The sequence below is a fragment of the Amblyomma maculatum genome, chromosome 3 (assembly GCF_055883805.1).
Source record: "Amblyomma maculatum isolate TAMU_Amacu chromosome 3, ASM5588380v1, whole genome shotgun sequence".
Classification (NCBI taxonomy): Eukaryota; Metazoa; Arthropoda; class Arachnida; order Ixodida; family Ixodidae; genus Amblyomma; species Amblyomma maculatum.
The window spans coordinates 37,579,352-37,600,760 of NC_139346.1; the positions used below are offsets into that span (position 1 = coordinate 37,579,352).

Sequence of the window (21,409 nt, forward strand, 5' to 3'; positions counted from 1 at the left end):
TAGTGCAGTTACGGTACGCCAAGGCCACTCCCTCTCGAATAACAGAGCCGACATTAACATAGTCTAATATACTGAACAGAATAGTATGTGCCACAAAATCAAAAGCTTTCTCCAAATCCAACTGCAGTAACGCAACGCATGCATGAGTTGCATCGCAGCATTCGAGCACACTCCGCGCTTTGTGAATGTTCTGAAAGATAGATCGCCCTTTGATACCGCACGTTTGGTGAGGGCCCACTAGTTCGCATATAACCGTTTGTAGTCTGCCAGCAAGCACCTTCATATAAATCTTGTAATCAACGTTTGTCAGAGCAATGGGCCTGTAAGACGACAACTGCCTAAGCTTATCTGGTTGGTCAGTTTTCGGAATAAGTACTGTGTGCGACGATCCGAAAGACGCAGGCAGTGCCTTCAGTTCATACGCTTCATTAAATAAGGCACACAACAAAGGAGATAGCTGTTCCTTGAACGCTTTATAAAAAGCCGCACTCAGGCCATCAGGCCCGGGTGATTTCGCTGGGTTTAAATTTTCTATTGCCTGCTGCACTTCTTTTTCGCTTATTGGCCGCTCCAGTCTTTCTTTTTGTTCGTCATCAATTTTTGGCATCGCGTCAAGAAAGGATTCTTTAAATCGGTCCAAATTAATCTCTCGGGACGAAAATAGCTCTTCATAATACTCCCGGAAAGCTTTCGCGATTCCTTCGTTATCGGTTTCTGTGCGTCCTGCCCAATCTACCTCTGCCACGTGATTTCGCCTTGCATTTGCTTTTTCTATTCCCAACGATCTTTTTGTCGGCGTCTCATCCATGGCCAATTTTTCCGCTCTTGCACGCACTAACGCTCCTTGGTATCTGTCTTGTTCTATCAAGTTATTTGTTCTTTCATTTTTCGAATATCCTCTATCCATCTGCCGGGTGCCTTACATTCCTGTTCGTGTAGTTTTGCAAGCAAAGCCTTAAGCTGGGTTTCTGTAATTTTCTTCTCGTACACCAGGCAACTTGATCTGTCAATGGCTTTAATTTTAATCTGTTCCTTGCACAACTCCCACTGTTTCCAGATTTCGAGCAAAGTCCCTGGCCTCACTTTAATCAATTCATTCAATACCACGCGTCTAAAGGCATCATCATTAAGCAATTTATTGTTCAATTTCCATAACTCCCAGCTAAATGCATTGCTTCGTTTTTTGGTGCCGAATAAGCATTGCACCAAACAGTGATCCGTGAATGTCATAGGCACAACTCGGTATTCATTGCATGAATGAATCAAATCCAGCGACGCGTAAATTCTGTCCAGACGCGCGTGGCTAGAACCTTGGAAGTGCGTGTACTGAACGCCACGCGGCCCTTCCAAGCAATCAGCCACATCCTCCATATTCCATTCGCTTGTCAACTGGCATAACATTTCCGTGCTCTTGTCTCTGAATCCGCGTGTGCTGGTTTTGTCTCGAGCATTCAGCACACAGTTAAAATCGCCCAGAAACACTACCTGCCTTTCCGTACTTAACTGCTGCATAAGATTCTCGAAAAACACTGTTCCTTCCTCCACACAGTTAGGAGCGTACACACAAATAATGCGCCACTCAACACCGCTGTATCCACAATCAGCCACAACCCACCGTCCAGAAGAGCATGAGGAGTAGCCCTTTAACCAGACCAGGCAGCTTTTTGACAAACAATACACACCCGGCCGATGTCCCAACTGCGTGGCTAACAATGGCGTAAAATCTAGCCGTGAAACGTCGCACCATGCTCCCGGTCTCTTCATCCCCATCAACCTTAGTTTCTTGCACGGCAAGCACGTCAATATCGTGGTCAGTTAAGAGCCGGTGCACCTGGCTCTGCTTCTTTTTGCCTGCCAATCCTCTGACATTTAACGTGGCTACTCTTAAGGTGGTTTCAGGCGCCATTTTCATCAAGGGTGAAGAGACCGAAAGCATGGTGCTTACCTTTCCCGTCTAGCGCGTTGCTAGACGCCGTCGTTGGATCCATCCCCGTCCTGTGCGAGTGGCTGACCTGCAGCGGGGGCACTTTATCCGCTGCCCGTCTCTCTGATGAAATGTTTGGCCGCGGACGAAGCGTGGACCGCCGGGATTTCCCTGTTTTTGCTGGTGGCTCGTCGACGCTGGGGGCTTACGCCTGGTTACCTTCGGGTTCGGACTGCGTGTGGGATCACTTGGCTGGGGCTGGGACGCCTGGCTTACGAACACCGCTGGTGTCCGAGTGCTCCTCCCCATTATCCTGTTCCATACCGTTCCCCGGCTCAAGTGACGTGCCTTCCTCATTGCTAGGGAGCTCAGGTGCAGAGTCCGCTCTCCCCACATCTCTCGCAGCATTGCCGCTTTCTGCCGAGTCCACCGACGAATCAGTCTCCCGTGTCTGCGTTCGCACCTCTCCGGCACCCTTCGCCGCCTCCTCCGCCTCGACCACGTCCATGGTGAGCTCCGCCGACCGTTCCGCAGTTCCATGTCCTGCGGCCGAAGCGTACGAAAGCACACAGGCAGCCTCGTCATGTCCGTAGCGTCTACACTTTGGACAACGCGGTACCTTACATTCACGTCGAACGTGACCGGTACCGCGGCAGCGCAGGCACTGCACCACGACAAGGGCTAGCTCTCCGGCAACTCGCAGCTGGTGAGGTAAGTCGTCGACCTTAATGCCGGGTTTCAATTTCAGGAGCACAGTCCTCGTGGTGGACCCCTTCTCCTTGACTCCTTGAACTCTCCACCTTTCCCGGGTCACCTCGGTCGCATTCCCAAACGCAGCAAAAGCCGTCCGGATGTCGTCGTCTGCCACACCGTGCAACATCCAGTGAAGTCGCAGCTTCACCTGTTGGTCTTCGGGATCGATAATAAGGCAACGGCGTCCCTTAACTTCAAGTTCTTTGAAAGCCGCCAATTTCTTCGTAGCTTCTGTGCTGCTAACCGTGACCGCCCAAACATGGTTGATCTGATACGCCCTCAACGCCACAACGTCGGGGAGCGCACCAGCCTTGACCAGGGCGTCGCGGGAATCCTCGACCCTGTATGGCCTGACTCGCACATCGCCGTGCAAAAATGCGTGTTAAAAACAACGCGTCCGGTGGGCAAAGTTGGCAGAATAATCTGATACTCCCTATCGTCCATGTCGTCAAGCCTGTTTCCGCGGCTGGAAAGAGCCGCTATCGCCGCTCCGCTGGAGAACATGATTCTGCGACCGTTCACTACGGTGGCCGGAAGTAGAATGACTGAGCTACACCCCCAGATCGACAGGTGATCTCGTCACTGGTCCGTTGAATATTGTTTCACTGCTTTCGTAATGAATAAAGTAAACAAAAATTCGTTTCACGACACGACGTGCCGCATTTACACGCACCGATTCTGTAATGGGAGCCTCTGAGGCTGTGATTGCAAAGTTTATCTCTAGCAACTTTATACTTATATTTTGAAACCAACAAAAAAGCTATGCGCGGATCCCTGGAGGTGCCGGCGTTTGAACCCGGGGCCTCCCACATGCGAAGCGAGCGCTCTACCACTGAGCTACACCCCCAGATCGACAGGTGATCTCGTCATTGGTCCCTTGAATATTGTTTCACTGCTTTCGTAATGAATAAAGTAAACAAAAATTCGTTTCACGACACGACATGCCGCATTTACACGCACCGATTCTGTAATGGGAGCCTCTGAGGCTGTGATTGCAAGGTTTATCTCTAGCAACTTTATACTTATATTTTGAAACCAACAAAAAAAGCTATGCGTGGATCCCTGGAGGTACCGGGGTTTGAACCCGGGGCCTCTCACATGCGAAGCGACCGCTCTACCACTGAGCTACACCCCCAGATCGACAGGTGATCTCGTCATTGGTCCCTTGAACATTGTTTCACTGCTTTCGTAACGAATAAAGTTAACAAAAATTGGTTTCACGACACGACGTGCCGCATTTACACGCACCGAGTCTGTAATGGGAGCCTCTGAAGCTGTGATTGCAAAGTTTATCTCTAGCAACTTTATACTTACCACTCTCCAAATATTTTGAAACCAACAAAAAAAGCTATGCGCGGATCCCTGGAGGTGCCGGCGTTTGAACCCGGGGCCTCTCACATGCGAAGCGAGCGCTCTACCACTGAGCTACACCCCCAGATCGACAGGTGATCTCGTCATTGGTCCCTTGAACATTGTTTCACTGCTTTCGTAACGAATAAAGTAAACAAAAATTCGTTTCACGACACGACGTGCCGCATTTACACGCACCGAGTCTGTAATGGGAGCCTCTGAAGCTGTGATTGCAAAGTTTATCTCTAGCAACCTTATACTTACCACTCTTCAAATATTTTGAAACCAACAAAAAAAGCTATGCGCGGATCCCTGGAGGTGCCGGCGTTTGAACCCGGGGCCACCCACATGCGAAGCGAGCGCTCTACCACTGAGCTACACCCCCAGATCGACAGGTGATCTCGTCATTCGTCCCTTGAACATTGTTTCACTGCTTTCGTAACGAATAAAGTAAACAAAAATTCGTTTCACGACACGACGTGCCGCATTTACACGCACCTATTCTGTAATGGGAGCCTCTGAAGCTGTGATTGCAAAGTTTATCTCTAGCAACTTTATACTTACCACTCTTCAAAATTTTGAAACCAACAAAAAAAGCTATGCGCGGATTCCTCGAGGTGTCGGCGTTTGAACCCGGGGCCTCTCACATGCGAAGCGAGCGCTCTACCACTGAGCTACACCCCCACTTTTTTTTTTCTTTATTGCCGTGAAACACAAAAACAAAATACACATGATAAAACACGTCAACTACACTTGAGCTAACGCGTACGCGGCTAAAATCTTTTCAGGTTCACCAACTCATCAAATAGACATTGCCATTGTGGTGGATCCTGCTGCATTCTGAAAGATTCGCGTATATACACCGCACTTTCAATGAAGTTTTCACGCGCAGATCGTGTATTTATATCTGCGTGACGCACCTGCATTCGTGTTTTCCACAAACTATGGAGGCCAAGAAGCATAATTAAATCATGAGGTGCATCATCGTTCTGAACTGGTAGGAATCTGATACCGTACGGAGTTAGGGGAAGTTCCGTTTTAATTGTCCTTTGGAGGACGTCCCATAGAAAGACAGCATCCCAACACTGTAAGAAGACGTGTTCAATTGTCTCCGGTTTTTTGCACAACAGGCAATTTGTTGTCCATGGGACGAAGATACCTTTTTCATTCAGCCAGGTTTTAACAGGGAGCGTATTAGAGTGAAGATTGAAAAGGAACGTTTTAGCATATGGCCTCACGGGCATCTTCTTGACTCTCTTCTAAACGTCCTGCCCTTGGCCTCCATAGTGTAATGCCCGGTAAAAAGGCACCGGCAGCATCACGTCAATGAGGTCTTTATACAGTTTTTTTCTAGGAACATTGTAAAGGTAATCAAAAGAAAACCGCACTTCAAGCAACTTGCGCGAAAAAACAACCTCGCGCAGGTAGCCAGTCACAGTACCAGGCATGTTTTCACATGACACAATCCATTCAGGGAGCAGCCTCTGTAATCGCACTTGCATCACAGTTCTTAGAAAGGTATCTTTTTGATCACGGAGGAATATAAATCGCGAAACCACCTGACGCAAGAACAGATGTGCAAGGCCAAGCCCGCCCCTTTTAGCAGAAATAAACAAATTCGTCCGGGCGGTTTTTTCCCATGTGGATGCCCAAATAAAAACAGCAAAAACGCGGTGCATTTTCTGAGTTGAGGTTCGTGAGATACACAACACATTTATGAGGTACCACAGCCTCGAAATAAGAAAAGCATTGCAAATAGAAGCGCGCGAAAACATTGACAGTTGCCTTCCTTGCCACGCATCCGCTTTTTCTTTCACTCTAAATGTTTCTTCCACCCAGTGCACGTTGGGATCTTGATAACATTCTAAAGGCACGCCTAGATATCGTGTTGGGAGTGCAGACCATCGCAGCTTACAGAAGAAATCAGGTGTCACGTCCCATTCACCGTGCCAAAACCCAGAGCTTTTCTCCCAATTGATCTTACATCCAGTTTGATCACAAAATGTTTGGACGACACCCGTGGCTTCACAGATGCTCTTTCTAGTTGCACAAAACACTGCTATGTCATCAGCATATGCTACATTTTCACGTGTGCTGATTGCAGCTTAAACACTAAAATGCTATCGCTATCAATGATAGCCAAGCAAAGTGCCTCTAAATACAGTGCAAACAGCAGGGGTGAGAGTGGGCAGCCCTGCCTTACCGATGAACGTACTGCGATGCTGTCAGTCAGTTCACCATTCACTATAATACGGGTCGTGCAGTTCGCATACACCATTTTAACACCCTCCACTATGACGTCACCAAGGTTAGAATGCTCCAAAATGGAAAACAGAATTTCGTGAGAAACCCGGTCAAAGGCTTTCGCCAAATCTAACTGCATCATGTCTATCTGACCACCGAGTGCATCAACACATTCTAGTACGGTTCTTGCGACATGTATATTCGTGGCAATGGATCGACCCTTGATGCCGCACGTTTGATGAGACCCAACCAATTTCTTTATTACGCTTTGCAGTCGTTTTGCTAAAACCTTCATGTACACCTTGTAGTCGACATTGGTGAGGCTAATCGGTCGATATGACCCCACCAACAGTCGTTTCTCCGGATCATCTGTCTTGGGTATTAGAACAATGTGCGATGTAGCGAAAGACAATTGGACAGTATTACGTTCATAAGCTTCAGTGATTACACAGAGCAAAAACTGAGCCGCATACTGCTGAAAAGTTTTAAAGTAGGCAGCGCTTAGACCATCCGGCCCAGGGGCCTTCCCAGTTGTCAGGTCATCTATTGCAGATACTATCTCCTGCAACGTTATCGGTGTTTCTAGGCGCGCTTTACTTTCGTCATCCAGTGCAGGCATCCGTCTTAGAAAATCTCTTTGAAAGCCGCCTACAGTCTGAGGCTTAGCGCTAAGCAGTTCTTCGAAGTGCTCTGCTACCGCACGCTGAATATCTTTAGCATCTTCTGTGATATGGCCGGCATACCTAATACTCCTTATTTCTTTCTGGCAGGCGTATCTTTTCTCGTCTGCTAGCGCTCGTTTTGTCGGCACTTCTCCTGCCCAAAGTTTTTCAGCCCTTGCACGTATGACAGCCGCTGTGTATCTTTCGCTGTCGATTGTTTCCAACTCACTTTTTATCTCTCGTATTTTACTGGCGAAATGCCCTGGCACAGAACTTTCCATGCTCAAAAAAAACTGGAGTTGTTCATTCAGTTCTTTTTCTTTCTCTTTATGCCGCACCTTACTGCTCTTTTCTATGGATTTCAATTTGACCCACTCTTTGAACCTATCCCATTCCTCTGCAAAACTTACTGGTCGCATAGCAAGACGATTTTCAAACTCGGTCTTAACTTCCGTAAGGAACTCTTCTTCGGCGAGAAGTTTGGCATTCAGTTTCCATATGTACGAGTTAAAGCGCGATTTCTTTCCTGCCCTACCGAACACTGCACTCATGAGACAATGATCGCTGAAAGACGGTTTGACCTCATATGCAGTACATAGGGAAACAAGATCAACCGAGGCATACACCCTGTCCAATCGAGCATGGCTATCTCGCTGAAAGTGCGTGAACTCTGGTTGGTTTCCAGTGGAACACACTACCAACGTCCTCAAGGCCGTATTCATGCACAAGTGCATTCAACTGCTCGGAGCTTCTGTCTCTTCGAGGTTTACACTTAGCCGCTCGGTCCACAGCGGCGCACACACAGTTGTAGTCACCAAGTACAAGCAAGATTTTGTCGACCTTCAACCACGATTCAATAGACTCAAAAAACAATTCACGTTCGCGTTCTGAATTGGGAGCATACAAACACAACACACGCCAGCATAAATTACAGTAGGTAAAATCAGTAACCAAAAGCCGACCACTTGGACAGGCAAAAACGAACTCTACGCTTACTCCCAGCGTGTTACGTATAAATAAAAGGCATCCACCCGATACACCAACAGAATGGCAAACACACACGTAAAAGTTTGCTTGAAAAGAAGCCACCATACGGTCAGTGCTTTCTTGGCTCTCAATCTTTGACTCTTGCACAGCTGCTACATCTATATCATTATCTAAAAGGAGGCGACTGAGCTGGCATTGTCGCCTTCTCGCTCCCAGCCCTCTGACATTCAAAGTAGCTACGTGTAACGGCGAATTAAGCTTGAGAGTCATGTATTAGCGAGAGACGCCCGTACCCGCATGGTGCCTACCTTCCCTCCGCTTCTGAAGAACAGTGGCATATGTGTGCATGTATTGTCATCCCAGCAGAAAGTCGGGCTGCATACAAACGAAGTCCAAGCACCGTCTGTCATTTTTGCTCACACACGCCCCGCTTGGTTGCAGAATGTTCCTGACGCTGGTCGGTAGGGAGCCGACCCACAAATCGTTCAGGACACCACAAAACCTACGGAGGCGGTTTCCCCGCCTGCCGCGTGTCGGCCGAGAAGTTCGGCTTCGGTCTTAACGTTGCTCTTCGGATGCCCGAAGTTTTCGGCGGCGGCTCACCACAAACACCGCCTGGCAGCTGAGTCCCCTCGACGCTTTCTTCGTGTGGACGTTTCGCGGCAATAAAGGCTGCTGTCTCCGGCCCAACCTCCATGGCATCAGTATAAAAAGGCTCAGTGCTGAGATGCTCCTCAGCGTCAGAAAAATTGATTACATCTTCTGATGCTTCCTTAGACGCGCCTTCATGGTCCTGTGACGGATCTTGCAAGGCTTGCAGAGTTTCACTCTCTTGACTGGGCACCGTCACCTCATGCTTTGTTAAAACAGTCATGGAAGGCGCGTCCTGTTTTGTTGACTGACCTCTAATGTCAGCAGCCTCCTCCGCATCCACCTCGTCCATTATTAACTCCGACGAGTCTTCGCTGGTCCCAGGTCCGGCAGTGCTAGCGTAGGTACGAGCACACTGGCTGTCTTCATGCCCGAACCGTCGACAGGTTCCGCAGCGAGGAACCCGGCACTCTTTGCGGATGTGACCCGTACTCCGGCAGCGTAGGCACAGCGGGGGTCTGCCTGGCACAATAACGAGCGCCAGCTCACCGCTAACGTTCAGCTGATGCGGCAGGTCGTCGAGCTTCATGCCAGCTTTCAGCTTCAGCGTGACGAGTCTAGTAGTTGAGCCCTTTTCTAACATACCTTTAACTCGCCAGCGCTCCCGTGTAACTTCGGATACCTTTCCGTACGGCGCAAAGGCAGCACGAACATCCTCGTCTGGCACGTTGTGTAGCAGCCAGTGAAGTTTCAGCCGCACATCCTGGTTCGCCGGGTCAATTACCAAGCAGCGACCGTTTTTCACACACAACTCGCCTACACTAACAAGCTTGGTCACGGCTTCAGAATCCTTGAGAGTGACAGCCCAGACGTGGCTCATTCGATACGCCCCCATCGCAACAACATCGGGGATCAGCGAATGCTGTGCCAAAGCGTCGCGGAAATCTTCCACCCGGTACGGGCGGGCCCTGATATCGGCATGCAAAAAAACCGTATTCAAAATAAACCGACTTGTTGGCAGTGCAGGCAAAACAACCTGGTAAGTATTGTCCTGTTCAGCAATCCTGTTACCGCGGCCTGACATGGCCGCTGAAGCCGCTCCTGAGGAGCCCTGCATCCTGCGTCCGTTCACTGGCGTGGCCGGAAGCAGAATCACTGAGCTACACCCCCACATCGACAGGTGATCTCGTCATTGGGGTCTTGAACATTGTTTCACTGCTTTCGTAACGAATAAAGTAAACAAAAATTCGTTTCACGACACGACGTGCCGCATTTACACGCACCGATTCTGTAATGGGAGCCTCTGAGGCTGTGATTCCAAAGTTTATCTCTAGCAACTTTATACTTACCACTCTTCAAATATTTTGAAACCAACAAAAAAAGCTATGCGCGGATCCCTGGAGGTGCCGGCATTTGAACCCGGGGCCTCACATGCGAAGCGAGCGCTCTACCACTGAGCTACACCCCCAGATCGACAGGTGATCTCGTCATTGGTCCCTTGAACATTGTTTCACTGCTTTCGTAACGAATAAAGTAAACAAAAATTCGTTTCACGACACGACGTGCCGCATTTACACGCACCGATTCTGTAATGGGAGCCTCTGAGGCTGTGATTCCAAAGTTTATCTCTAGCAACTTTATACTTACCACTCTTCAAATATTTTCGAAACCAACAAAAAAAGCTATGCGCGGATCCCTGGAGGTGCCGGGGTTTGAACCCGGGGCCTCTCACATGCGAAGCGAGCGCTCTACCACTGAGCTACACCCCCACATCGACAGGTGATCTCGTCATTGGTCCCTTGAACATTGTTTCACTGCTTTCGTAACGAATAAAGTAAACAAAAATTCGTTTCACGACACGACGTGCCGCATTTACACGCACCGAGTCTGTAATGGGAGCCTCTGAGGCTGTGATTCCAAAGTTTATCTCTAGCAACTTTATACTTACCACTCTTCAAATATTTTGAAACCAACAAAAAAAGCTATGCGTGCATCCCTGGAGGTATCGGGGTTTGAACCCGGGGCCTCTCACATGCGAAGCGAGCGCTCTACCACAGAGCTACACCCCCACATCGACAGGTGATCTCGTCATTGGTCCCTTGAACATTGTTTCACTGCTTTCGTAACGAATAAAGTAAACAAAAATTCGTTTCACGACACGACGTGCCGCATTTACACGCACCGATTCTGTAATGGGAGCCTCTGAGGCTGTGATTCCAAAGTTTATCTCTAGCAACTTTATACTTACCACTCTTCAAATATTTTCGAAACCAACAAAAAAAGCTATGCGCGGATCCCTGGAGGTGCCGGGGTTTGAACCCGGGGCCTCTCACATGCGAAGCGAGCGCTCTACCACTGAGCTACACCCCCACATCGACAGGTGATCTCGTCATTGGTCCCTTGAACATTGTTTCACTGCTTTCGTAACGAATAAAGTAAACAAAAATTCGTTTCACGACACGACGTGCCGCATTTACACGCACCGAGTCTGTAATGGGAGCCTCTGAGGCTGTGATTCCAAAGTTTATCTCTAGCAACTTTATACTTACCACTCTTCAAATATTTTGAAACCAACAAAAAAAGCTATGCGTGCATCACTGGAGGTACCGGGGTTTGAACCCGGGGCCTCTCACATGCGAAGCGAGCGCTCTACCACAGAGCTACACCCCCACATCGACAGGTGATCTCGTCATTGGTCCCTTGAACATTGTTTCACTGCTTTCGTAACGAATAAAGTAAACAAAAATTCGTTTCACGACACGACGTGCCGCATTTACACGCACCGATTCTGTAATGGGAGCCTCTGAAGCTGTGATTGCAAAGTTTATCTCTAGCAACTTTATACTAACCACTCTTCTTCAAATATTTTGAAACCAACAAAAAAAGCTATGCGCGGATCCCTGGAGGTGCCGGCGTTTGAACCCGGGGCCTCTCACACGCGAAGCGAGCGCTCTGCCACTGAGCTACACCCCCTTTTTTTTTTCTCTATTGCCGGTCCTCAGCTTTCACAAAACAAAGACAAAAAAAAATATGTACACAGTTATACAAGAAGCGGAATCCCCAAGAGAGGACCAGGCTTTGTAACATTAAAATTCTCTGAGTGTTGTCAAAGGCTCTAGCCTTGAGAGCCACTCAGGGACAGGATTCCGTATCTTCTGTATTTCTACAAACTTGCAGATGCTCTCTCGAAAATATATACGCGCTGGACGCGCTTCGGGGTCACAGTAGTACCCGGCCATACGAGAGCGCCATATACTGTGGAGGCCCACCAGCATGACTAAATCGAACGGGATCCCACCCTCATTTTTTGTTGGCAAGTACCTAATTCCGTGTGAATGCAACGGGAGCTGTTTCTTCATGGTCCTCTGTAGCACGTCCCAAAAATAAACCCCTTCCCAACAGTGCGAAAAAACATGGTCTATGGTCTCCGATTGCTTGCAGATTAAGCAGTTTGGTCCCCACGGTAGAAACATCTCTTTTTCTTTCAAAAAAATTTTGACGGGTAAAGTTCCAGTGTGCACTTTAAAGAAAAAACTCTTGACTTCTGGCGATACATTCATTTTTTTAACCCTTTGCAACACATTACCGCCGGGGCCTACACAGTACAAGGCCCTGTACAACGGTACCGGAAAGATAACATCGCACACATCTCTGTACAATGTTTTCCTTGTTACGCTGCTCAAATATTCCTTTGAAAACCGAGTAGTTAAGAATCTGACGCTGGTTACTATCTCTCGGAAATAACCAAAAATGCCTCCTGTCATGCATTTTGTTGCAACTACATACTCTGGCAAGGCTCGCCCTAGCCTTACTTGGCACACTGTGCGCAGGATCTTCAACATGACGGAAAAACAAAAATCTGTTTACCAGTTGCCTCACAAATAAGTGTCCCAGCCCTAGGCCTCCGTCTTTGACCCGTCTGAACAAGTTTGTCCGCATGCACCTTTCCCAGCTAGAGGCCCATACAAAAACCGCAAAAATTCGATGTACCTTTTGTATGTTAATTCGCGAGCAGTGGAGCACTTGCATCACATACCACAGTTTACTAATAAAAAACAGGTTACACACAGTGGCTCTTGCAAACACGGATAAATGAGTACATTTCCACTTTTCTGCTTTTTCTTGTGTCTCTCCACTGAGCTACTTTTTTTTTCTTTATTGCCTGACTTCAGCACAATACACAAAACCACTTACAGGGCACAGCGAGCATTCATTAATACAACAATCACTCAGGTGGGTTGTGGCATCATCGTGCTAAAATTCTCTTAGGGTCACTAATGGCTCCAATCTTCCGAGCCACTCGGGAGCTTCAGGAGCAAGTTTCTGAATTTCAATATATCTATTCATGGCTTCCCGAAAATAGATCCGTGCTGGCCGTGCGTCAGGATCGCAATGGTACCCTGCCATTCTCGAGCGCCAAATACAGTGGAGGGCCATTAGCATAATAAGGTCAAATGGCACCCCATCCTCATTCTCTACTGGCAAGTACCCAATACCATGCGAGTCTAATGGAAATTCCTTTTTTAAAGTCCTTTGTAAAATATCCCAAAAGTACACCCCTTCCCAACAATGCAGGAAAACGTGGTCTATAGTTTCTGGCTGTTTACAAATTAAGCAATGCGAGCCCAAAGGTAAAAATAAATTCTTCCTTTCCAAGGACTTCTTTACTGGCAGTGTTTCCGTGTGTAACTTAAAGAAAAACGTTTTTGCATTTGACGGGACTTGCATCGCCTTCACCCGCTTAAGTACGTCGCGTCCTGGTCCTCCACTGTATAAGGCCCTGTACATTGGTACGGGTAGAACTACGTCGCACAAATGCTTGTACAGCTTCTTCCTGCTAACACAAGATAAATATTCATAAGAAAATCGAACAGACAGGAATCGCACACTAGCGACAACTTCTCTAAAATCACCAAAAATGCGTCCCGATACACTTTCGGTCGAGACAACAAAGTCCGGCAGTGCATTTCCGAGCCTTAATTGGCACACAGTACGCAAAAATGGATATTTTACATCGCGAACAAAAAAAAATCTGCTGACAATCTGTCGTAGAAACAAATGCCCCAAACCCAGTCCACCGTCCTTCACCCGCCTAAACAAACTTGTACGGCTACATCGTTCCCATTCTGCTGCCCACACAAAAATGGCAAATATCCGATGCAGTCTCTGTACGTTCATCCTTGCACAATGCAACACTTGCATCACGTACCACAGCTTCGACATAAAAAAACATATTGCAGACTGTGGCCCTGGCGAAAGCTGACAATTGTTGCCCTTTCCACCCCTCCACCTTTTCCCGCATGGCTTGAGTCTGTGCCCTTCAGTACGATTCGCTATCGCGATAACTATCTAGTGGGACTCCCAAGTACTTTACTGGTGTTGTCACCCAGGACATGTTTGCGAACTTCTCGGGCGCCGTTGGCCATTCTCCGTGCCAAAGCCCCAGGGACTTTGACCAATTTACTTTACTGCCGGAAACCTTTGTGAATTCTTTTACAGACGACACGGCCTCGATTACCCCTTCGCGATTCACTGCGAATACAGCCACATCGTCCGCATATGCCAGCAGCTTAACCTCTGCAGCTTGCAATTGGAAGCCACGAATTTTGTCGTTTTCTATGATATTTAAACACAGTGTCTCGATGTAAATGCAGAATAGCAGAGGGCTGAGGGGACAACCTTGGCGCACCGATCGCTGCACGTTTATGGGGGCCCCCAAACTCTTATTTACAATCAATCTTGTTGTGCAGCTTCGGTACGCCATGGCCACTCCCTCACGAATGACGGACCCTACATTCCCATGGTCGAGTATGCAGAACGGGATTTCATGTGAGACAGAATCAAATGCTTTCTCCAGATCAAACTGAAGGATGGCTACACGACTGTTTGTGTGATCACAACACTCAAGCACACTCCTCACTTTATGCACATTGGAAACAATGGATCTACCTTGATCCCACACGTCTGGTGTGGTCCAACTAACTGTTGAATTACTGACTGTAGTCAACGGGCTAGAATTTTCATAAACACTTTGTAGTCTACATTCGTGAGTGTGATAGGGCGATATGCTGTAACCTGTTGTAACTTATCTGCTTCATTGTATTTAGGAATCAACACTGTGTGGGATTTGCCATAAGACGGGGGCAATACATTTACGTTGTAGGACTCGTTGTACACGGCTGTCAGTACCGGCACTATTTCATGTTTGTATGCTTTGTAGAACGCCGCGCTTAACCCGTCGGGGCCGGGAGATTTTCCCTGGTTCAATTTTTCTATGGCAAGCTCGACCTCCGACGTGGTTATTGACAGCTCCAGCCTATCTTTCTGCTCATCATCTAATCGCGGTAAAGCGCCCAGAAACTTTCCTTTGAAGGCGTTTACTTCCACGTCTCGCTTTGTAAACAACGCTCGATAATATTCGAGAAACGCCTGCTGGATATGACCACTTTCTCCAGATAACGTTCCGCCCCATTCGATCAGTTCAATGTGATTTCTCTGAGCATGCGTCTTCTCGATTCCTAGTGCTCGTTTAGACGGTGTTTCCCCAGCAGCTATATCTTGCGCCTTCGCCCGCACAAGCGCACCACGATAGCGCTCTTCTTCGAACAGTTCAATCCTGTTTTTTTATTTTCCTAACATCGTCCATCCATTTACCAGGCTCTTCGCTTTCTTTTTCAAGTAGTCTAGCCAGCAAGGATCTTAAATTGTCCTCCTCACGCTTCTCTTCGTGTCGTATACAGCTTGACCGTTCGATTGCTGCTATCTTTATTTGCTCTTTGCAAAGTTCCCACTGCTGCCATATTTTCATCTCCCCCTAGACTCTATTTTGTCAATTTCTTCGCTTACTTTCCTACTAAAGATATCAACTGAGCTACACCCCCAGATCGACAGGCGATCTCTTCATTGGTCCCTTGAATATTGTTTCACTGCTTTCGTAATGAATAAAGTAAACAAAAATTCGTTTCACGACACGACGTGCCGCATTTACACGCACCGATTATGTAAAGGGAGCCTCTGAGGCTGTGATTGCAAAGTTTATCTCTAGCAACTTTATACTTACCACTCTTCAAATATTTTGAAACCAACAAAAAAAGCTATGCGGGGATCCCTGGAGGTGCCGGGGTTTGAACCCGAGGCCTCTCACATGCGAAGCGCTCTACCACTGAGCTACACCCTTTTTTTTCTTTATTGCTGTGAAACACAAAACAAAAATACACATGATAAAACACGTCAACTACGCTCGAGCTAACGCGTACGTGGCTAAAATCTTTTCAAGTGCACCAATTCATCAAACAGACAATGCCATTGTGGTGGATCCTGCTGCATCCCGAACGTTTCGCGTATATACACCGCACTTTTTTTTTTCTTTATTGCCGGGATCCGACAAGCCACTCAGTACATCACGATACACTATATACAAACACATGCAAGACGTGGAACAAGAAGGAAACGCTGTCAGTTTTGTACTGACATTGTCACTTAGAATTCCTTTAGCCCTGCCAAGGCTTCCACCCTTGGCAGCCATTGCGGCACACACTCAAGTGTCTTCTGCCCCTGAACGAAGCGGGAAATGCTCTCCCGAGAATACAACCGTGCAGGCCTCGCATCAGGATCACGATCATCATCATCATCATCAGCCTGATTATACCCACTGCAGGGCGAAGGCCTCTCCCATATTTCTCCACTTAACCCGGTTCTGTGCTAGCTGCATCCACTTGACCCCTGCGAACTTCTTAATCTCATCCGCCCACCTAACTTTCTGCCGCCCCCTGCTACTCTTTCCTTCCCTTGGAATCCAGTTTGTTACCCTCAGCGACCATCGGTTATCCTCTCTTCGCACTACATGTCCAGCCCATGTCCATTTCTTCTTAATTTCTACTAGAATGTCGGCAACATGAGTTATTTCTCTGACCCATTCTGCACGCTTCCTATCTCTTAATGTTACCCCTATCATTTTTCGTTCCATAGCCCTCTGGGTTGTCCTCAACTTAAGTAGAACTCTCTTGGTTAGCCTCCACGTTTCAGCCCCATAGGTGTGGTACAGGCAAGATGCAACTGATGCAAGGATCACAATAGAAGCCGGCAATCCGGGAGCGCCATACAGAGTGGAGGCCAGCCAACATTACGAGATCAAAAGTAAAACTATCTTCGGTATCTATCGCCAAATATCTGATCCCATGTGGATCTAGAGGGAAATCCTTTTTCACTGTTCTCTGCAGAACATCCCAGAAATACACTCCTTCCCAGCAGTGAAGAAAAACATGATCTATAGTTTCGGGTATCTTGCAGATTAGACAGTCCTTCCCCATGGCAAGAAAAAACCTCGTTGTTCATGGAATGTTTTGACTGGAAGTGTTTCAGTATGAAGTTTAAAAAAAGGACTTCATGTCTGGTGTCCCCTGCATTTTCTTCACCCGTTTTAACACATTCTGGCCCGGCCCTCCAATGTGCATGGCTCTGTACATCGGTACAGGAAGTATGCTGTCGCATACATCTTTGTAATGTCTTTTCCTTTTTACCGCAGACAAATAATCGTTAGAAAATCGTACTGACAAGAAACATACGCTCATCACCACATCCTTGAAAAAGCCCTTAATTGGATCTGGCATTTCATTCGTGCCGATTACAAAGTTTGGCAACACCCGTCTTAATCTCATTTGGCACACCGTTCGTAAGAAACTCTTTTGTGTCCTGGAAAAACAGAAACCTGTTAATAAGCTGTCGTACAAAGAGGTGCGCCAGACCAAGACCGCCGTCCTCCACCTTTCTGAACAAATGTGTTCGGCTGCACCTTTCCCACTGCGATGCCCAAATAAGAGTGGCAAACACTCTGTGCAGCTTTTGCACATTTAGCCGCGAGCAATGCATAACCTCCATTAGATAGCATAATTTACTTATAAAAAAAAAAGATTACACACAGTTGCCTTGGAAAAAAACGAGAGAGGAACCCCCTTCCATCTGTCTGCTTTCTCACGTATTTCATGCGCCTGGCTTCTCCAGAGGTCATCATTGCTTTCGTAGAATTGCAGAGGGACACCCAGGTACTTCACTGGTGTCTTCACCCACGTTACGCCTGCAAACGTGTCTGGGGTTGACGACCATTCTCCATGCCAAAATCCCAGGCATTTTTCACAATTGACCAAACTCCCTGTGATGTCCCCACAACATTTTACCTTTTCGACCACTGCTATAATACTTTCTTTGTCAATACAACTCACTGTGACGTCATCGGCATATGCTAAGAGCTTCACTTCGGTAGCTTGGAGTCGAAAACCGTGAACAGAGTCATTTTTAATATTAGTCAAGCATAGTGATTCTATGTACAGACAAAATAAAAGTGAGCTTAGGAGGCAGCCTTGGCGTACCGCACGCTGCACGGCAATGGGTGCCCCCAGTGTCTTGTTTACAATAAGCCGCGTTGAGCAACTCCTGTATGCCATGGCCACACCCTCTCTGATAACCGAACCGACATTAATATGGTCAAGAATGGCGAACAGGATAACATGTGATACACAGTCAAACGCCTTCTCTAGGTCGAGCTGCAAAACCGCGACGCTAGATTGCATGACATCACAGCACTCAAGCACGCACCGCATCTTGTGTATGTTGCTTACTATAGACCTTCCCTCGATTCCACATGTCTGGTGGCACCCTACAATGTCCTTAATTACTGTATGGAGCCTAGTTGCTAAGACTTTCGTTAGTATTTTATAGTCAACATTGGTTAAAGAGATGGGCCTGTAACTCGTTACAAGGCGAAGTCTTTCTGTATCGTCAGTTTTTGGTATGAGAACAGTATGTGATGTACTATATGACGGTGGTAAATCTTTCAGTTGGTATGCCTCATTGAATACAGCTGTAAGCACTGCAGACAACTTATCTTTGAAAAACTTGTAGAACGCGGCACTCAAGCCATCGGGCCCAGGCGACTTTCCGTCGTTCAAGTTTTCAATTGCTCGGCGCACTTCTCTTTCGGTTATTGGCCGCTCCAAAACTTCTTTTACCTCGTCGGCCAGTCGCGGCATCTGACCCAGAAACATCTTTTTGAAACCGTCTAAGTCAGCTTCATGAAACGTGAATAACGCCTGGTAATGCTCAAAAAACTCTCGCCCAATGCCGTCGTTATCTGATACCACAACGCCGTTCCGCTCTATCTCGCATACGTGGTTTCGTTGGCCGTTCGTTTTTTCGGAACCTAAAGCCCGCTTCGTAGGTACTTCGCCCGCTTTTAGTGCATTTGTTCTAGGTCGCACCAGCGTGCCCCGATAACGCTCTTCGATCAGCTGTAATTGCTGTTTTATAATCCTCAGGTCATCTTTGAAAACACCTGGTTTTTTCAATTCCTTTGTTATTAGCATCTTTAGTGTTTTCTGCACTTCGTTTTCTTTAATTTGTTTCGTGAAATCGAATCGAACTGGCCCTGTCAATCGCTGTGATTTTGATTTGCTCTTTGCATAGTCCCCACTGTTGTCCCACCTTGCAGTAATCGTTCATATTTATTCTGTTGGTTGCTTCTGTCACTCTTGCTACAAAATATTCGTCGTCGAGAAGCTTAACGCTCATTTTCCACATATCCCAAGCAAACTTCCTAACTTCTTTCTTTGTTCCTATTACGCACTTAACCAGACAGTGGTCAGTAAAACACAGCGGATGCAGGGTGTAAGTGCGGCATTTTGGGATCAAGTCGAGGGCTACATAAATCCGATCTAGGCGTGCGTGGCTTGTCCCCTGGAAATGAGTGTACTTCACTGCCTGTCCACTCTCTAAGACTTCGGCTACGTCGACTAATTCGGCTGCGGTAACAATATCGGCTAATAAATCTGCGCTCTTATCTCGGAAAGCCGTGCCGCTGGTTTTGTCTGTAGAATTCAGTACACAGTTATAGTCCCCCAAAATAATGAGGCATTTTTCAGGGCCTACATATTGCTGAACCATAGCAAAAAAATTATATCTCTCATCCACTGCATTTGGTGCGTATATGCAAATAACCCGATATTCTCTTTGGCAATAACTAAAATCACAAATAACGAATCTTCCAGAGGACCTTATGTGATGATCTGCACAGTAAGACCCGGTAACTTTTTGACAAAGAGTACGCATCCTGCCGACAACCCAACAGCGTGGCTAAGCACAGCGTAGTACCTTGAGGTAAAACGAGCACCATGCTCCCAGTCTCCTCTTCTCCTTCGACTTTTGTCTCCTGAACAGCTAGTACGTCAATGTCATAATCTGTTATCAGCCAATACAATTGACTTTGTTTTCGTTTGCTCGCTAGTCCTCTGACATTCAACGTGGCTACACTTAGAGACGGTTCAGGTGCCATTATTGCTCTAACTATGAGGTAGGCCCAGAAGCATGGTGCTTACCTTTAACGTCTAGCAAACCGCTAGACACCTCCGGAGCCGCCCGGCTGGTCAGTCTCGCTTTTCGGCGGGGGTGGCTTGTCATTAGAAATCGTTAGAACGGCGAAAGGAAGAAGGAGGCGGTTATGGTGGGCGGAGGCGAGCTTGGGGCTAAAGAGAACAGGACTAGGGAGGGCAGATGTCGAAATAAGGGGAACGAGAACAGAAGAAAAGGGAGGAATGTCGGTGCCTGCAGCTACAAGGAGTTTAGCAGGGCGCACAGGCGTGTCACACAGGGAAACATTACACACAGGGGAAAGCTCAACTTCAGCACGGGCACAGTCAATCACAGCACTTTGAGTCGACAGAAAGTCGTAGCCGAGGATGATGTCGTGGGAGCAGTCGTAAAGCACCACCATCTCGACGAGATACGTAATGTCTTTGATGCAAACTCGTACCGTGCACGCTGCCACAGGGGTGATGCGCTCTGAACTGGCCGTACGAAGCGAAAAAGCAGAAAGCGGCGTCGTGACCTTGCAAATTTTGCGGCGAAGGGCATCACTAATTACGGAAGCGGCAGCACCTGTATCCACCAGCGCAAGAACGGGAAAACCTTCTACGAACACTTCAATGACGTTGGCGGGAGGAGGCGGAGGACTTAACGAGTTCGTCAAACGCGCAGGTCTTGCCTTCGGAACTTCGGCATTTAGTTTTCCCCTTGCGTAGGGCCCTGTCGCCGGAGCATTGGCGAAATGGAACGTCGGCGAGGCGAAGGCGAACGGCGTGTTGAGTACTGAGCCCGAGGTGGAGATGATCCAGAAGAGACGTTGCTCAAGGGCGGCTCGGGATCGTAGTGGTACTGACGGACTGTGTTCTCAGGATGAAGCGGGGGCTGACGGCAAAGGCGAGCTACGTGACCCGGGAGCCCGCCAGCATAGCAAATTGGGCGATTGTCGGCGGTTCGCCATTGGTTCGTAATGCGGCGTCGCGGTCGGGGGATTGGAAACCGAGGGGCCATGAATAGAGGTGGAGCATAAAATGTAGGGCCGCTCTGGTAAGATGATGTAGGAAGCGGACCGCGCGTTCCAGCGGTTACTTGAGCGTAAGTGAGTGGGGCTTGCACAGGAGCGATGGGAACACTAGAAGGCAACGCTTCGGCGACTTTCTCCTCGATAACTTGGCAGATAGCTGGCGAGATGGATGGCGCGTTGGCCGGCGCTAATTGCGAAGTGCAGACCGTCGGCTGAACTGGATGGAGGAGGGACAGCTGACGTGCAACTTCTTCGCGGATGAAGTCTTGGATATTCTGCATAAATTGAGACTGTTCCGCAGACGGCGTAGCCAGTGCCAAGCCAGCAATGCCGGCAGGTGCGGCAGCCCGCCGCGTAGAAGCGCGTTGCTTTCGTAGCTCGTCAAACCTCTGGCACAGAGTTATAATGTCGGATACGGAAGTAGGGTCCCTGGCCGACATTATATAGTACGCATGATCAGTGAGACCTTTTAGAACATGGGTGACTCCTTCGGGCTCGGGCATAGACGGATTAACCCGCTTGCAG

The 21,409-nt window shown here is 47.9% G+C and overlaps 10 non-coding genes across 10 annotated transcripts; all 10 read right to left on the minus strand.

Annotated features, from left to right (window-relative positions):
• Positions 1 to 3,452: 3,452 nt before the first annotated feature.
• Positions 3,453 to 3,524, minus strand: TRNAA-CGC (transfer RNA alanine (anticodon CGC)). The gene has a single exon. It is a non-coding gene; the product is annotated as a tRNA-Ala (tRNA).
• A 216-nt stretch (positions 3,525 to 3,740) lies between these two features.
• On the minus strand, positions 3,741 to 3,812 carry TRNAA-CGC (transfer RNA alanine (anticodon CGC)). The gene has a single exon. It is a non-coding gene; the product is annotated as a tRNA-Ala (tRNA).
• Positions 3,813 to 4,040: 228 nt separating this feature from the next.
• TRNAA-CGC (transfer RNA alanine (anticodon CGC)) lies at positions 4,041 to 4,112 on the minus strand. The gene has a single exon. It is a non-coding gene; the product is annotated as a tRNA-Ala (tRNA).
• Positions 4,113 to 4,340: 228 nt separating this feature from the next.
• TRNAA-CGC (transfer RNA alanine (anticodon CGC)) lies at positions 4,341 to 4,412 on the minus strand. Its single transcript has one exon. It is a non-coding gene; the product is annotated as a tRNA-Ala (tRNA).
• A 5,497-nt stretch (positions 4,413 to 9,909) lies between these two features.
• On the minus strand, positions 9,910 to 9,979 carry TRNAA-CGC (transfer RNA alanine (anticodon CGC)). The gene has a single exon. It is a non-coding gene; the product is annotated as a tRNA-Ala (tRNA).
• Positions 9,980 to 10,208: 229 nt separating this feature from the next.
• On the minus strand, positions 10,209 to 10,280 carry TRNAA-CGC (transfer RNA alanine (anticodon CGC)). Its single transcript has one exon. It is a non-coding gene; the product is annotated as a tRNA-Ala (tRNA).
• Positions 10,281 to 10,508: 228 nt separating this feature from the next.
• TRNAA-CGC (transfer RNA alanine (anticodon CGC)) lies at positions 10,509 to 10,580 on the minus strand. Its single transcript has one exon. It is a non-coding gene; the product is annotated as a tRNA-Ala (tRNA).
• Positions 10,581 to 10,809: 229 nt separating this feature from the next.
• On the minus strand, positions 10,810 to 10,881 carry TRNAA-CGC (transfer RNA alanine (anticodon CGC)). Its single transcript has one exon. It is a non-coding gene; the product is annotated as a tRNA-Ala (tRNA).
• Positions 10,882 to 11,109: 228 nt separating this feature from the next.
• Positions 11,110 to 11,181, minus strand: TRNAA-CGC (transfer RNA alanine (anticodon CGC)). Its single transcript has one exon. It is a non-coding gene; the product is annotated as a tRNA-Ala (tRNA).
• A 231-nt stretch (positions 11,182 to 11,412) lies between these two features.
• TRNAA-CGC (transfer RNA alanine (anticodon CGC)) lies at positions 11,413 to 11,484 on the minus strand. Its single transcript has one exon. It is a non-coding gene; the product is annotated as a tRNA-Ala (tRNA).
• Positions 11,485 to 21,409: the final 9,925 nt, after the last annotated feature.